Consider the following 18,866-nt stretch of genomic DNA (forward strand, 5'->3'; position numbering starts at 1 on the left):
CCCCCACCCCCACCAGTCTCTGTCTTTTCTCTCTCATCTTTACACTGTTTACTTCAGATATTCAATACCTTTCACCCCACCCCCACCCCCACCAGTCTGTCTTTTCTCTCTCATCTTTACACTTTTACTTCAGATATTCAATACCTTTCACCCCACCCCCACCCCCACCAGTCTCTGTCTTTTCTCTCTCATCTTTACACTGTTTACTTCAGATAATCAATACCTTTCACCCCACCCCCACACGTCTGTCTTTTCTCTCTCATCTTTACACTGTTTACTTCAGATAATCAATACCTTTCACCCCACCCCCACCCCCACCAGTCTGTCTTTTCTCTCTCATCTTTACACTGTTTACTTCAGATATTCAATACCTTTCACCCCACCCCCACCCCCACCAGTCTGTCTTTTCTCTCTCATCTTTACACTGTTTACTTCAGATAATCAATACCTTTCAACCCACCCCCACCCCCACCAGTCTGTCTTTTCTCTCTCATCTTTACACTTTTACTTCAGATATTCAATACCTTTCACCCCACCCCCACCAGTCTGTCTTTTCTCTCTCATCTTTACACTGTTTACTTCAGATAATCAATACCTTTCACCCCACCCCCACCAGTCTGTCTTTTCTCTCTCATCTTTACACTGTTTACTTCAGATATTCAATACCTTTCACCCCACCCCCACCAGTCTCTGTCTTTTCTCTCTCATCTTTACACTGTTTACTTCAGATAATCAATACCTTTCACCCCACCCCCACCCCCACCAGTCTGTCTTTTCTCTCTCATCTTTACACTTTTACTTCAGATATTCAATACCTTTCACCCCACCCCCACCAGTCTCTGTCTTTTCTCTCTCATCTTTACACTTTTTACTTCAGATATTCAATACCTTTCACCCCACCCCCACACCCACCAGTCTGTCTTTTCTCTCTCATCTTTACACTTTTACTTCAGATATTCAATACCTTTCACCCCACCCCCACCCCCACCAGTCTGTCTTTTCTCTCTCATCTTTACACTGTTTACTTCAGATATTCAATACCTTTCACCCCACCCCCACACGTCTGTCTTTTCTCTCTCATCTTTACACTGTTTACTTCAGATATTCAATACCTTTCACCCCACCCCCACCCCCACCAGTCTGTCTTTTCTCTCTCATCTTTACACTGTTTACTTCAGATATTCAATACCTTTCACCCCACCCCCACCAGTCTGTCTTTTCTCTCTCATCTTTACACTGTTTACTTCAGATATTCAATACCTTTCACCCCACCCCCACACGTCTGTCTTTTCTCTCTCATCTTTACACTGTTTACTTCAGATAATCAATACCTTTCATCCCACCCCCACCAGTCTGTCTTTTCTCTCTCATCTTTACACTGTTTACTTCAGATATTCAATACCTTTCACCCCACCCCCACCCCCACCAGTCTCTGTCTTTTCTCTCTCATCTTTACACTGTTTACTTCAGATAATCAATACCTTTCACCCCACCCCCACCCCCACCAGTCTGTCTTTTCTCTCTCATCTTTACACTTTTACTTCAGATATTCAATACCTTTCACCCCACCCCCACTAGTCTGTCTTTTCTCTCTCATCTTTACACTGTTTACTTCAGATATTCAATACCTTTCACCCCACCCCCACCAGTCTGTCTTTTCTCTCTCATCTTTACACTGTTTACTTCAGATAATCAATACCTTTCACCCCACCCCCACCCCCACCAGTCTCTGTCTTTTCTCTCTCATCTTTACACTGTTTACTTCAGATATTCAATACCTTTCACCCCACCCCCACCCCCACCAGTCTGTCTTTTCTCTCTCATCTTTACACTGTTTACTTCAGATATTCAATACCTTTCACCCCACCCCCACCAGTCTGTCTTTTCTCTCTCATCTTTACACTGTTTACTTCAGATATTCAATACCTTTCACCCCACCCCCACCCCCACCAGTCTCTGTCTTTTCTCTCTCATCTTTACACTGTTTACTTCAGATATTCAATACCTTTCACCCCACCCCCACCCCCACCAGTCTGTCTTTTCTCTCTCATCTTTACACTGTTTACTTCAGATATTCAATACCTTTCACCCCACCCCCACCCCCACCAGTCTGTCTTTTCTCTCTCATCTTTACACTGTTTACTTCAGATATTCAATACCTTTCACCCCACCCCCACCCCCACCAGTCTCTGTCTTTTCTCTCTCATCTTTACACTGTTTACTTCAGATATTCAATACCTTTCACCCCACCCCCACCCCCACCAGTCTGTCTTTTCTCTCTCATCTTTACACTGTTTACTTCAGATATTCAATACCTTTCACCCCACCCCCACCCCCACCAGTCTGTCTTTTCTCTCTCATCTTTACACTGTTTACTTCAGATATTCAATACCTTTCACCCCACCCCCACACCCACCAGTCTGTCTTTTCTCTCTCATCTTTACACTGTTTACTTCAGATATTCAATACCTTTCACCCCACCCCCACCCCCACCCGTCTGTCTTTTCTCTCTCATCTTTACACTGTTTACTTCAGATATTCAATACCTTTCACCCCACCCCCACCCCCACCCGTCTGTCTTTTCTCTCTCATCTTTACACTTTTACTTCAGATATTCAATACCTTTCACCCCACCCCCACCAGTCTGTCTTTTCTCTCTCATCTTTACACTGTTTACTTCAGATATTCAATACCTTTCACCCCACCCCCACCCCCACCAGTCTCTGTCTTTTCTCTCTCATCTTTACACTGTTTACTTCAGATATTCAATACCTTTCACCCCACCCCCACCCCCACCAGTCTGTCTTTTCTCTCTCATCTTTACACTTTTACTTCAGATATTCAATACCTTTCACCCCACCCCCACCAGTCTGTCTTTTCTCTCTCATCTTTACACTTTTACTTCAGATATTCAATACCTTTCACCCCACCCCCACCCCCACCAGTCTCTGTCTTTTCTCTCTCATCTTTACACTGTTTACTTCAGATATTCAATACCTTTCACCCCACCCCCCCCCACCAGTCTGTCTTTTCTCTCTCATCTTTACACTTTTACTTCAGATATTCAATACCTTTCACCCCACCCCCACCAGTCTGTCTTTTCTCTCTCATCTTTACACTTTTTACTTCAGATATTCAATCACCAGCGCTGTGGGAATTGTAAAACCTTGGCTATTCTAGCCATGTAATCTCCTCCCACCCCACACCAACCCATCACTCCTTCCTTTCCCTATGGATTCTCGGCACACACTCCAGGCTCTCTTCCATCATGAGTCCTCAAATCCACACACACACTCCACCCTCACCACGGCCTCATCCCTTCAGCCAGCCCAACTCCCCAAAGCCTAACGAGCCACGCACAGCATATGTCGTTCTGGACACGCTGAGGTCCTCCATCCTTCGGAATATTCACGCCACCCTCGCTAAGCTTTTCTCACATTCAAGCGAGGGGAGGGGAAGAGGGACTGATGGATCGAGGGACGACTATGCCGGCCACACACGACAAACACCAATCATTTCATTTCCGCTTCCACCCAAAACTGCCCAGGCGATCAGTGAGAAGAGTGTGATGAATGAAGAGGGAGGGTGTTGGGGAGGGGGAGGAGGGGGGTCGGAGGTCAAGACCCGCAAGCCATCAGGGACCCAGTTCTGGCAGTTACTGGAGCCGTGGAGAATTACATACAGCAAGCAGTGTCACTGCCGCACAGAGGTCGGCCATTACTACATCTCATCTTGCCATGTTTTTCTGAAGGGGGGTGGGAGGTGTTTAAGTTTGATTGCGCGCTTGCGTGTTTGTCCTTTTCTTTCTTTCTTTGTTTTTTCACGGTTTGGGGAATTACATTGCCTTCATTTGTTTGTTTGAATTTGCTGGTTGGTTGGTTTTGGTTTTGGATTTTGCTTGCTTTTGTAGAGCGGGTGGAGGGGGTTAGGGGCATAACCTTAGCCTTGGTTTTGTTTGTTGTTCACTTATTGCTTTCCGTTTAATATTCTGACTGGCTGAGTTGAGCACAGTGTTTTCTGAATGGATGGAGCTGAGCACAGTGCTTTTTAACTGGATGATGTGAGTACAGTGTTTTCTAATTGGCTAAGCTGAACATGGTGCCTGACGGAGTTGATCACAGTGCTTTCTGACTGGCTGAAGCACAGTGCCATAATAGGAAACCGCTTGCAGTTTACTTGTTGTGAACATAACACAAGTCCATTTCCGACTGAAGCAACTGTCCAAACAAACGAATAGATAAACAAATTGATAAGTGGAGAAAGGTTATTGAAAATGTAGAAATATTTTTTCCATCTTCTTGTTGTTGTCATATTATCATTATTATTTGTATTGTATTATATTGTGTAGCGGGGCTACATAATAAGAGTATTATGTCAAAACAGATTTCTCTGTGTGAAATTCGGACTGCTCTCCCCAAGGAGACGCGTTGCTACAGTGAGAGCGTCACCCATTTTTGTACTTTTTTCTGCCTACAAGGTTATTCCTTTTCCTGTCAAACCGGATTTAAAAAAAAAAAATCCAGATTTGTGACTGGTACAGCCCCTTTGTTGCCGTGGGTTCTTTTACGTGCCTTAAAAGCATGCTGCACACGGAACCTCGGGGTTTTTTTTTCTTCATCCGAATGACTAGCGTCCAGTCCACCACTAAAGATCTAGTGGAGGGGGAGAAAATAGTGGTGAATATGGGATTTGGATGCGCTGCTAAATCGTGGACTCCTGCTTTTGCCCCACTACACCATTCCTATCGACCCAACCTATACAGAGATAAATGTTGGAATAATCAAATGACGGTAACCTATTCATGTATGCGGTATATTACCATTGTTCAAGATTTTCCATTGGAAAATGGAACAAGCAACGTGCACGCATGCACGCACACACGCCACCAACAGTCATGGCAAGGCGGGAACAACGACTTGTTTTTTAATGGACCTATCTATTAACCGTTTAAACAAGAAAAACAGAATGATTTTATTGATCTGGGCCATATGCCAGTCACAAGGGAAACTGATGGACAGAGGAGCGAAATAAATCACATAATCAACAACAACAACAAAAAGTAAACGATTGTAACCAGAGCTGGAAAACACGGAGTCGGATTAATATGTACTCACGCGCGCACATGAGCTGGTCGCCAGGCGCACAATCTGGCCCCACAACCATCCCGTCCCACCCACACTCACAGCTCTCCCTCCCACACCTCCCTTCCCTCTCTCTGTCTCTGTCTCACACTAACGCACGCACACACACACACACACACACACACACACACACACACATATCTTGCACGAAAAAACACAACACAGAAGCCAACGAAATGAAAGTTACGATTGTGGTTCTGTTGCATGAACGGACGTGAATGCTGTTCCTGATCAAGTGATTGGATAAGGTAACGTATGCATGAGATGAGAATTCTGTTCCTGACATAAGTGACTGTATTCAATAACGCATGCACAGGATCAGAATTGTGTTCCTGAAACAAATGATTTGATCAGATAATGTTTGCATCAGATCAGTATGCTGTTCCTAAAAGAAAAAAGAAAAAAATGTAAATATCTGCCTCGTAGAACCTGAAAATACAAAACAAATACAACAAATGAATAAAACACCCGGGCCGACATGTATGAAGCGATCTTTGCAGCGCTACGTTTGCTTCGAGTAAAGAGTGTTCCCAACTATATGGAATTTACCGTGGAGTTAGGAATATTCTTAACGATAAGTAAAAGGAATATTCTTAACGATAAGTAAAAGGAATGTTCTTAACGATAAGCAAAAGGAATGTTCTTAACGATAAGCGAAAGGAATGTTCTTAACGATAAGCAAAAGGAATGTTCTTAACGATAAGCGAAAGGAATGTTCTTAACGATAAGCAAAGGGGATATTCTTAACGATAAGTGAAAGGAATGTTCTTAACGATAAGCAAACTTAGCACTACTAAGTTCGCTCATGCAACCCACTCCCGGGAAAGAAGTAAGGCGCAAACACATGTTTGCACATAACATCTAGGACATGCCATTGACGACGTCATCAGTACATTAAAGAAACAATTCACTTGAAAATAAGCATAATTCTACGCTATTTCATAAAATTGTATAGTGATAACAGGCATACAAAGCCAGACATTGCCAACGCACCTCACACGTCCTGCGCGCAAATTAAGACACACTATCAAGAAAAGGACCAACAAAAATGTTCAATGCTTTCTAGAAAAAGTGTGTCAAGAAAAAGACCAGAAATATATTCAGTTTTCAGGTAAATACAACAGTACATGTGAATGGACAAAGTATAAAAAACGAAACAAAGACCGAAACGACAGAATGAGAAGGAAACAACCAGAAAAACAAAAGAGAGTGGTAGAAAAGAGGAAATTTTCAGGTGTGAATACTGTTTGTACTGTCGGTACCCAGTAGGTATCAGAAGAGATTATGCTTCCATAATTTGAATAACAAGAAGACTAGACTGACCTTCAAAGTACCAAAAAGGTTTCTTAGTTCTACGCAAAGAATAAATAATAATAACACCAAGAATACTAATACCAATAACAATAAAGTTATAATCATACAATACTTGCAAACATCTTAAATCGCTTTTTGATAACACATCACTCATGCATAAACCACGCCAGAACATACGCACGCATGCACGAACAAAGCATGCACGAAAGGAACAGATGTGGATCAACAGAACACAGATTATGGAATGGACTGTCTTGATAATGTAGAGATCACTTGAAAGGGAATGGTTTTTAGACTGGTTGTAGAATCTTTTTTCTTCTTTTTTTTCTCTCGCTATTTTCGCTCGATCAAACGAACACAGCGGCGAAAAAGATGGATAGAACAGACACCGTTCTTTATCAAAGAAAGATTAAGTCAATTATGCGGATTCAGACCACGAGAAATCAATCAGATCAAAGACCACTGGATGTTCAGATTTGGTGTTCAGGTCCACGCCTGATCAGACAGGAACGCTTTATCCGTCAGCAGAACGAGACCAAGTGACACAGAAAAAAAGTTCCCTTTTGTCAGAGGGCTGGGGACAGTGTGTGTGTGTGTGTGTGTGTGTGTGTTCGTTCGTTCGTTCGTTCTTTAGTTTAACGTCTTTTCACTGTAAGTGATATTAGACTGTGTGTGTGTGTGTGTGTGTGTGAGTCTCTGTCTTTGACGCGCTCATTTGAATGTGTAGATATTGCATACGCGCATGTACACACATTTGCATGACAGAGAGAACTGCAGATTCACATCAAGGGAACGCTACACTTTCCCTTCATCTACTGATGGAGAAAAGAGGTGGTGTTTTTTTTAATTCAACCCACACCCACCCCCACCCCCACAACATTCCGGCTGCTCCGTGGGGCTGAATCAATAGGTGGTTTATCAGGGCCTTTTGTTGCGGAAACGTGCTGACTGGAATGAAAGCTGACCCTCCTTTTTATTTTTTTTTCTTTCATTCTGGTCTTCTCCCCCCCCCCCTCCCCCCTCCATGCCAGCCAATCCACGACTACCGTGTGCTGCGCAGTGCGATAGGGTTCGATGAGGTGCGTTGTGTAGCCGGTTACGTTGCGGTGCAGTGCGTTGCTTTGGGTTGGGTTGGGTTGCGATGCGTAACAGTGCATTGTGTTGTGACTTGGTTTGGCTTTGTGTTGTGTTGTGTTGTGTTGTGTTGTGTAATGCAGTGTGGTGCTTGCTGTCATGTGCGGTACTGTGCTCTCTTGTTTTGTGTTGTGTTGTGTTGTGATGTGATGTGTAAGGCAGTGTGCTGCTTGCTGTCATGTGCGGTACTGTGCTCTCTTGTTTTGTGTTGTGTTGTGTTGTGATGTGTAATGCAGTGTGGTGCTTCCTGTCATGTGCGGTACTGTGCTCTCTTGTTTTGTGTTGTGTTGTGTTGTGATGTGTAAGGCAGTGTGCTGCTTGCTGTCATGTGCGGTACTGTGCTCTCTTGTTTTGTGTTGTGTTGTGTTGTGATGTGTAATGCAGTGTGGTGCTTGCTGTCATGTGCGGTACTGTGCTCTCTTGTTTTGTGTTGTGTTGTGTTGTGTTGTGATGTGTAAGGCAGTGTGGTGCTTGCTGTCATGTGCGGTACTGTGCTCTCTTGTTTTGTGTTGTGTTGTGTTGTGTTGTGATGTGTAAGGCAGTGTGGTGCTTGCTGTCATGTGCGGTACTGTGCTCTTGTTTTGTGTTGTGTTGTGTTGTGATGTGTAATGCAGTGTGGTGCTTGCTGTCATGTGCGGTACTGTGCTCTTGTTTTGTGTTGTGTTGTGTTGTGATGTGTAATGCAGTGTGGTGCTTGCTGTCATGTGCGGTACTGTGCTCTTGTTTTGTGTTGTGTTGTGTTGTGATGTGTAATGCAGTGTGGTGCTTGCTGTCATGTGCGGTACTGTGCTCTTGTTTTGTGTTGTGTTGTGTTGTGTTGTGATGTGTAATGCAGTGTGGTGCTTGCTGTCATGTGCGGTACTGTGCTCTTGTTTTGTGTTGTGTTGTGTTGTGATGTGTAATGCAGTGTGGTGCTTGCTGTCATGTGCGGTACTGTGCTCTCTTGTTTTGTGTTGTGTTGTGTTGTGATGTGTAATGCAGTGTGGTGCTTGCTGTCATGTGCGGTACTGTGCTCTCTTGTTTTGTGTTGTGTTGTGCTGTGATGTGTAATGCAGTGTGGTGCTTGCTGTCATGTGCGGTACTGTGCTCTTGTTTTGTGTTGTGTTGTGTTGTGATGTGTAATGCAGTGTGGTGCTTGCTGTCATGTGCGGTACTGTGCTCTTGTTTTGTGTTGTGTTGTGTTGTGATGTGTAATGCAGTGTGGTGCTTGCTGTCATGTGCGGTACTGTGCTCTCTTGTTTTGTGTTGTGTTGTGTTGTGTTGTGATGTGTAAGGCAGTGTGGTGCTTGCTGTCATGTGCGGTACTGTGCTCTTGTTTTGTGTTGTGTTGTGTTGTGATGTGTAATGCAGTGTGGTGCTTGCTGTCATGTGCGGTACTGTGCTCTCTTGTTTTGTGTTGTGTTGTGTTGTGTTGTGATGTGTAATGCAGTGTGGTGCTTGCTGTCATGTGCGGTACTGTGCTCTCTTGTTTTGTGTTGTGTTGTGTTGTGATGTGTAATGCAGTGTGGTGCTTGCTGTCATGTGCGGTACTGTGCTCTTGTTTTGTGTTGTGTTGTGTTGTGTTGTGATGTGTAATGCAGTGTGGTGCTTGCTGTCATGTGCGGTACTGTGCTCTCTTGTTTTGTGTTGTGTTGTGTTGTGTTGTGATGTGTAATGCAGTGTGGTGCTTGCTGTCATGTGCGGTACTGTGCTCTCTTGTTTTGTGTTGTGTTGTGTTGTGCTGTGATGTGTAATGCAGTGTGGTGCTTGCTGTCATGTGCGGTACTGTGCTCTCTCGTTTTGTTTCGTGTCCGGTCAATTTACTGTACTGTACTTGACTGCCCTGTACTGAACTACACTGCAACTACATTGCACTGTACTGCGTTGCATTGAACTGTACTGTATTGTACTGTACTGCATAGCACTGTACTGCACTGTAAAATGCTTACCTTCGTTGCAAACATCAATTAATTAATTCATCAATTAAAAAAGAAGTTATGGACGTTTATTCTTCCCTCCCTCTCTCTGTGTCTGTCTCACTCTGTCTCACACACACACATACACGCATGCGCGCACCTCTCTGTGTCTTTCTTTCATGTGAGGTTTCTCAAAGCACACGTTAATTAGTTCTGATCTGATTACATCTCAATTAGCTCCCGATTTGATGACATCTTACTTCATCATGATCTGATCTGATTATGAAGATGAAGAAGTCTGACAGGTGACAGAGAGGGAAACAGATCACTACTATGTGGCCAAAAAGGAACGGCCTGTGACGTGCACGTTAATGCCACACAGCATTCACACACACACACACACACACACACACACACACACACACACACACACACACACACACACACACACACTAATTTAAAATAATGTAATAACCCTAAATCTTCTGTACTGGAAGAGGCGCGTTCTGAGTGTCAGCGCGGGTGTGTTGAAATGCTCATAAATCATATTGTGGTACACGCACGCGCGTACACACACACACGCACGCACGCACGCACAAACACAAGCACACACATGTGTTGGCAACTTCCAGATCGAAGGTTTTTATACAGGTCAAGTCAGGTTTGTCCTCTTCGTGCGCAAGCACACTGATAGATTGCTCGCTCGCAGGCAGGCAGGCAGGCACGCACACACACACACACACACACACACACACACACACACACACACACACACATACTCATAACATGTAATTATACATATAATTATAATTATATAATCACATTTGATACAGAACTTTTCAACGATTTATCTTTTTGTTCTCCTCCTGATTCCTGTACTGGATAAAGCGCGAAGCACAAGTGAGTCTTGAAGGCTTTGTCTCTTCTTGTTTTTTTCCAACCCTCGTCTAATATCACTTTTAGTGAAAAGACGTTAAACTAAATCACGTTAACTATTTCAAGGCAATTTACCCTGATCTGAAGTGCGTAAGTGTACACATAAATGCATGTAGAACAAGGCTTTAACACGAAACATATCTACTGCAGCAGTCACAACAGATTTCTCTGTGTGAAATTCGGGCTGCTCTCCCCAGGGAGAGCGCGTTGCTACAATGACATCGCTACACTTCTATCTTTTTTCTTCCTGCCTGCAATTTTATTTGTTTTCCTATCGAAGTGGATTTTTCTATAGAATTTTGCAAGGGACAATCCTTTTGTTGCCGTGGGTTCTCTTACGTGTGCTAAATGCATGCTGCGTACGGGACCACGGTTTATCGTCTCATCCGAATGACTAGCGTGCAGACCACCACTCAAGGTCTAGTGGAGGGGGAGAAAATACTGACGACTGCCTGTGTGATTCGAACCACTGCGCTCAGATTCTCTCGCTTCCTATGCGGACGCGTTACATCTATGCCATATACCATACATAAAACATACATGCATTCACACATATACCACTACTGCTACTTCTACTACTACTACTAATCATCATCATCATCATCATGATCATCATCATCATAACTGAATCCATACATCGCTCATCCACCCGAAACATCCACAGCCGCGCTGCACAATATAATGCATTCAAACATCAAAATGACAACAAATCTTTGCTCGTATATTGTAGTGCTACGGCTGTTGGCTAGTCCGATTCCTGCCATCACTTCTTCCGGAGCAACAGGTCTAACTGAGAAAGAAGGTCTGTAGGCTGATTTCTTGTTCCACCCCCCACCACGAAATGAGTATGACAGCACCACCATTTTCATTTTTACCACTGCATTCAACTAACTGTTCAATTCCTTCTGAAGACTGAAACCCGCTTTGAAAAGCAAACAACATCAGAGCTGCAGAGTTAAAAACGAAATACACAGTGCACTGTAACGGTCACTGCACAGCTGGGGGAATAACGATGGTATCTTGTAAACTTAACCATGAAGACACATCATTCTTTTAGCTAATTAGTCTTGGTGTACTAATTGTCAGCTCACTCGTATTGTTAGTTTTGTCGACAGCCTCTCTGTCTCTCTCTCTTGGTTCGAATTCATTTTGCCTGTCGTTTAAGGAATAAGTAGTAATGATACATATCCGACCGTATGTGCAAGGACACCTTTGAGCGCATGCACTCGTTTGCTCTGTGCACTCCAGAAGCACACAGAAGAAGAAGAAACAAAAAAACATGCGCACGCATGCACTCGTGCAAACGTAGCGTGTCACATATTCAGAAACTTTTCTTTGCGCGTATGTTACACTAAAAAATATTAATGTTGCAGACTGCCGAACATACACCTTTTTTGTCTTTTTTTATTTATTTATTTATTTTAATTCTTTTTTTCTTCATCTTTGTAATCGTCAGTGCCCCACGCCATGGACCCAGTCACTACTACTGGCCACCGCTCCCAAGGAAGGAAATCTCCAACACTGCCAGAACCCCTGCTCACATTAGTCAAGCAATTGGTACGTCACGTGAAAAGATCGTATGGGCTTGCTAAAACAATGCTCCCAGGACTGCTGAGGGAGGGAGACAAAGGGGAAGACAGAAGGAAAAAAAAACAAGGAGTGATAACACTGCAGAATGGACAGGGAAACCGTTTACACAGAGATCCAGGCTTTGAGACACATGGCCAACAGACCTGGAGAAATCTGGTGAATAGTTGTTTTTTTCTGTGCGGCGCCCTCACAATGACTTCACAGAGCTGAAGGAAGCAGAATCGATCAGTGTTGCCTACTAAGGATATCGACCTCGTCCCAAACATCCCCGCCCCACTTTCTCCCCGATCCCCGCCAACCACCACAACCATCAAACACCTTCTCTTCATTTGCCGGCACTTCCACTTAACGTCATATGGAATAAACTGAACATCTGGGGGTACCTGTTACACGCCACACAAAAGATGCCATGGAAACTGACGGCCTGCAGACTCTCAAAGCAGGAACTATGGAAGGTTATCATTTAATGCGAATGAAATCACAAAGTAACCACAATTTTAGGTATGTGTTTTGTTGTTGTCGTTGTTGTTTACCAGGTCTGTGATAAAACCATAATGTCCCCATGCACATGTCCAAACATACTAACTCACACACACGCACGTAAATAGGCGAAGAAAAGGTGAAGGAAAAGGGATGCAAGTTGCATGGAAATGTTAAATAATTATACACTAGGTCTGTAATTCCCTGACAGGCACACAATCAAACGCGCATGAATACAAACTTACAAACACACAAAAACCGTAAGATCAAACGTGCGAGTGAGAAAGTGAGAAACCGAGACAGACAGACAGACAGAAATACAGGCAGAGAGAGTTAAAATCAAACATGTCTCCACTTAAATACAAAGAAGACAATAAAAAACAGAATCTGTGACATGCAAAAACGGATACACATTGCGTGCTGTTGTGGTCATCTTGCACTATTCAAATCAGAAACCTGAAACACGTCACACAACTCCAGCACTTGTATATCGGGAAGCACACCTATTCTTTGGAATACATCTTTTTTCTTCTTCTTTTCTGTCCAAATAATAGCAAGGAATCTATGACTGTAACTGTAAGCCTTTGAAGTCACAATTTTAAAATCGCTGACGTTAGTTTTAATGTTCAGTACATGTTGCATCTATGCTCGGCAGTTAACTTATCAGATATGCAAATTACAATTATTACAAATTCAAAAAGTTCAACAGAAATTTTACATCCAAAATAAGCCCACGTGATTCTGCTTGGAGGGTACGGAAGGGAGGTGGGGGGGAAGACGACGACGAAGAAGAAATTACGACGGAACACGCTCGCTGACAACAGCGTAATTCCACTTACACAGCCACAAGTATAAAGAAGCAACAGGATAGAGTCCTTTTCGTGATTTAACTCGGCATCGCTATTGTTTAATTAACAACTGCATTTCCTACAAGAACGCCTTCCTTTCTGCAATCCCAGACAGCTGACTTATCAGCACAAATCGGCACCTGGGGGAGTTTAGGATGATGACTTTTCCGCTCTCAGGTCGTCAACCTGCCAGTGCCCTTACCATCTTCGTATACAAACAGAAGATCGAAGAAGCGCGTTAAAGATCCCGTAATCCATGTAATTGTTCGATGGGTTATGAAAACACGAATATGTCCACAAGCACATCCCGGGAAACGGAGTATGGCTGCCTACGTGGCAGATCACAAGTGAACATGGGGTTAGGTACATGGGTGCATAAAGAACAAAAGAATGGAAGAAAGAAATAACAGCACCTGTTAACTCGGCGAAGAGGATGGCCAACCAGGCAGAGGGAAAAGCCTAGCCCTGTAGAGGTCAGTCAAGTCAACCTCATTACTGGTGGGTAATCAGTGTGTGGGGTCCTTAATGAGACCATTAGCGGCTTGACTGCCCGCAAGGACAGTGCTGTGGGCGAGGTCCTCTCTGCCAGGCCTGATTACTCCGCTGTACAATCTGAGAAGTGAGGTGGTGTGGGCGGGTCTATTATTAGCGCTGTCGGGGGCTTGGTGACTTGTTTCAGGTAAAACAATGACGCGTTACCCCGGATTCCAGTGCAAGAGACCTCTGGTTATCTGGTTCGGACTCGCCTTCTGATATTGTACTGCTCATGGACCAAAGCTGATTTTGTCAAGACATGACTGCATCGGCTGGGGTCAGTGCTGTGGGGCACTCGGGTCACGTCATTGGTTAGGGTTCACACCCAGTCGTACAGATAATGTCACTTCACTTTAGGGCCTTTTTATACGACATCAGTGATCATACAACCAATCTTTTTTCTTTCTTTTTTTCAAACGTAAAAAAAGAAACACTGCAAGGAAAAGAGCTGATACGGATTCAAAATGAAATATAACTGTAGTCGTTGAACACACAAACTACTTTTCGATACAGGATATTATATATGCATGATCCTTTATTAACATCTATCTTCTGAACATGGGGAGGCCAAGTTCAGTTCGCCCCTTGTCGTTTTCCTCCCCTCCACCCTTTACCCACCTCCACCCTCTACCCACCTCCACCCTCTACCCACCTCCACCCTTTACCCACCTCCACCCTCTACCCACCTCCACCTCCACCCTTTACCCACCTCCACCCTTTACCCACCCCTTTACCCACCTCCACCCTTTACCCACCCCTTTACCCACCTCCACCCTTTACCCACCTCCACCCTTTACCCACCTCCACCTCCACCCTTTACCCACCTCCACCCTTTACCCACCTCCACCCTGTACCCACCTCCACCCTCTACCCACCTCCACCCTTTACCCACCTCCACCCTCTACCCACCTCCACCCTTTACCCACCTCCACCCTGTACCCACCTCCACCCTCTACCCACCTCCACCCTCTACCCACCTCCACCCTCTACCCACCTCCACCCTCTACCCACCTCCACCCTTTACCCACCTCCACCCTCTACCCACCTCCACCCTTTACCCACCTCCACCCTCTCATTCAGGCACGGTTCCTTTTAGACCTGCGCAATGTGCTGCTGTACAACATAGTTGTAAATGATCAGCAGTAGGGTGGTCGTGGGCATACTGAATTTCTGAGTGTGTGTGTGTGTGTGTGTGTGTGTGTGTGTGTAACGTGCTTACGTTTCGTAATTGAAAAGAAAAAAAGTTGAGAAAAACTATTTTGTAACGCCGGAAATAGCCATTCAGGATTATATAAGCAAGTCTGTTTTTCGCTGTTTTCAAATGACAGGAAGGATAGCAGTATAAACTGATCGCTACTTCTGTAAGAAATCCATTGCACCCATAACCTGCAAAGCAAAGGTTTAATACGGCACTTGATCTGCAAACTAGAATAATTATTCTAACTTGCTGTATCGCCTTTAGATAGAACCACTGCATACTTTGAAAGAACTTTCGATTTCTCTCTTTCTCTCTCTCTGTCTCTCTCCCCTTCCTCCACATCTTTTGATCCAGGGTGAACACCGCATGTGTCTTTTTTCCAGATAAATCACGGTCTAACGTCCCTATTTCAAGCAAGCTGTGGACACACCAGTGAGCCTTCAAAAGACAAGTCCATGGTGTTTCTACAATGATCCAACACCTCTAGATGCAAAGCATCTCTACATGCCAAGCGCCAGAATCACAGACTGCTGCTCCACCAGTTCCCTGTAGTATGAATAGAGGACGACGCTCATCGTGGCTGTGATGCAAAGAAAGAACAGTAAGTCATGAATCTGTAATTATTCCCGGAACCGCCAGGGCAACTGTTTTAAACGGCACCTGCAGAAAAAGTAAGATGGACACAACTATTATTAGCTTTCCTTCTTTGAATCCATTTGAAGGACTCAAGACTCCTCTCAACCTAAAAATCCCGACCCGTGCGGGACTCGAACTCGAGGACACTCGCTTCCCAGTCGGTGGCATTACTACTACTGTGTTGTCCTTTCAATGCACGCTGCATGGAACAACCACTCCATCAGAACAATACGGTAGCTGACAACTGACATGCACACTTGCAAATTGATCGTCCATGGAGTGACTGGAAATTGTGCCAGATTTTCTTTTTCGCTCTTAACATTTTTAAGATTTGTTTTTCTCTCAGTGACTGACGTCCAAAGTCTGAAATATTCACAGCTCAATAGGCATTTGTGCCTTCTTGCCGTTTCGATCTCTTTTTTTTCTCTCTTTTTTTTTCTTTCTTTTTCAAGATTCGGTTTGTGGTGTGTTTCTTGTTTGTTTCGGTGTGTGTGTGTGTGTGTGTGTGTGTGTGTGTGTGTGTGTGTGTGTGTGTCTGTCCATCTGTCTGTGACTGTGTGTGTGTGTGTGTGTGTGTGTATGTGTGTGTTTATCTGTCTGTGACTGTGTATGAGTGCGTCTGTGTTTTGTGTGTTTGTACTAATGATTGTGCATATGTGTGTGCATGCATATCCGTTGTGTCTGTGTGTCAGAGTGTGCGCGCGCACGCGCGTGTGCAGGTATGTGTGTGTTCGGGCACCGGGTACATTGTGTAGTATAGAAACCTACGTGCTTTGCAAAAGAGTATACAAACTAAAGAAAGAGCAAACGAACGAATGACAAACCATCATAGAGCAGATAAATAAAAATGCATAACTAGCTACACAGATCTGGACACTTAGATAACTACGTAATTGGAAAGACTGATATGTAGATACGCAGGCACGTAGACAATTAATTAGGCAGGTAGTTATAGATAGATAGATAGATAGATAGACAGACAGACAGACAGACAAGGGCAGACAGACAGACAACATATCGGTAGACAGTACTACTTATGCTTTGGAGGTAAGTACGCGGCATCAAGTTCAAACATGACAAAAAGCAGGTCAGGGAAAACTGATCTCCAATTGATTTACTTGTTTGAATGATTATTTTGCACACTTTCGCCATCCTTCCCCACTTTGTTTGCAACAGAGGCATAGAGACAGAGGGAATGACAGGATGAGATATACAGAGATATGCAAACAAACAAACAAATACAGGCAAACGAACAAACAGAGATACAGGCAAGCGAAGAGTCAGACAGAAACGGTGAAACAATGAAACATGGAAACCTTGTGACTTAAGAGAAAGAACATACCAAAACAAAAAGACGCGTATTCGTTTAAACACGCGCACGCCAAGCGTTTTGACATCGTCCATTTTACCAATTACAGTTTAGATCCAGATCTAATATTTACCGCCTCTTACAGCTGGCGACAACATATTTTCATGAGATTTCATGATACAACGCCGACCATGCATATGACACTGGGTGACTGCCCTGCCTATACAATTCAAACAGAAAACCAGCATAGTCAAACAAAGATTTAGAATAATCATGAATAAACAAACCCATACAGGAGAGGCCTGAAAAATCAACTCAGGCCTACCACGAAACCAAAATGGATCCAGCACACACGAAAAGCGTACAGCATGTCAAAGCAAAACAATAATATGTGCCGACAGTTTTCAAAACGTCCGTTTCCTCGATAAAGAAAGGGGTAAGCGGAGAAGGTTGAGTTGGCGGTTTCTTAAACAGAGCTCAGGGAAGATCGATGTTCAGCAAAAGGAAAGCAGCCACTGCCCAAACCCTTCACCCATGTTTGCGTCCACGCTGTTTATACAACTCGCGCGCACGTCAGCTGAAAAACTGGCACATGCTTGTCAAACCAAGCTTACGAGCAGTAAAGAAACACAATTACCTTCCCTGTTGTCATCACTCGCAGCGGTAATCAGAACCAGGTCGATATGAAGCATCCAACCTCGCTCCATTCAAGCGATTCACGCGGATGTGTTGTCTGCTTCTAACTCTCTGGTCCCGCGTGTCAGTTTTGGTATCGAAAATGAGTTTGGATTGGTGCGCATGCCTCGAGTAAAGGCGGAAACAGCTGTCTGCTTGGTCAGAGGGAAATCGATAAACGAACACAAAACACTGCCAACACAAGAAGTCTTGAATCAGCTCCGGGACACCTTTTCATTTTTCTTTCTTTTATGTCTAAAATAACTTCATCCTTCTTCCCCATCGTTATTTCCCTATTTTTTCTTTTCTTTCTTTCTTTTTTTTTTCTTTTTTTTTTTACGAAGGGAATACAGAAGAAGCAAACAAAAATATATCACGTATTTTTGACGTTCACAAAATGCACGTTTGAAAACTGGCAACTGTCTTTAAAAAAGCAAACATAAAAAACTTTTTTTTTTTTAAACCCCAAAACACCAGTAAATGAAAGAAAACTTTGTGAGAGAGAAAAAACAAAAAAAAAAAAAAAAAACACGATAAAAATGTGTGTTGAATCGAGCACAGTAAAAACTATCACTATCCTTGAGAAATAGACACAACATTGTTCTTCTTCTTTTCACTGGTTTCATCATTGTGCATTCACAATTAGCACGTTGATTGAGGCACATCGCATTCATCTATTGCTGTGCACATTCAAACGCACGTGCGGGCGCGCGCACTAACACACACACACACACACACACACACACACACACACACACATATTCTTTATAACACATCACATCAGATGGACCTACACTATTGTTCATAACACATCAGATGAACCCTACACTATTGTTCATGACACATCAGATGAACCCTACACTATTGTTCATGACACATCAGATGAACCTACACTATTGTTCATGACACATCAGATGGAACCTACACTATTGTTCATAACACATCAGATGAGCCTACACTATTGTTCATAACACATCAGATGGAACCTACACTATTGTTCATAACACATCAGATGAACCTACACTATTGTTCATAACACATCAGATAGAACCTACACTATTGTTCATAACACGTCAGATGGACCCTACACTATCATGGCAGGACTGAATCAAAGCACAAGACTTGACTACACCCCTCTCCCCCCTCCACACGCAGCACGGAGACTGCCAGAGGTCC

The 18,866-nt window shown here is 43.7% G+C and overlaps 1 pseudogene across 1 annotated transcript in view; it reads right to left on the minus strand.

Annotated features, from left to right (window-relative positions):
* Nucleotides 1–17,773, minus strand: part of LOC143288640 (uncharacterized) — a 169,146-nt pseudogene extending 151,373 nt beyond the window's left edge. The window contains exon 1 of the transcript XR_013056129.1: nt 17,653–17,773. The product of XR_013056129.1 is annotated as an uncharacterized LOC143288640, transcript variant X2 (transcript). The remainder of the gene's footprint in view (nt 1–17,652) is intronic.
* Nucleotides 17,774–18,866: the final 1,093 nt, after the last annotated feature.

The sequence above is a fragment of the Babylonia areolata genome, chromosome 12 (genome assembly GCF_041734735.1).
Source record: "Babylonia areolata isolate BAREFJ2019XMU chromosome 12, ASM4173473v1, whole genome shotgun sequence".
NCBI classification, from domain to species: Eukaryota; Metazoa; Mollusca; class Gastropoda; order Neogastropoda; family Buccinidae; genus Babylonia; species Babylonia areolata.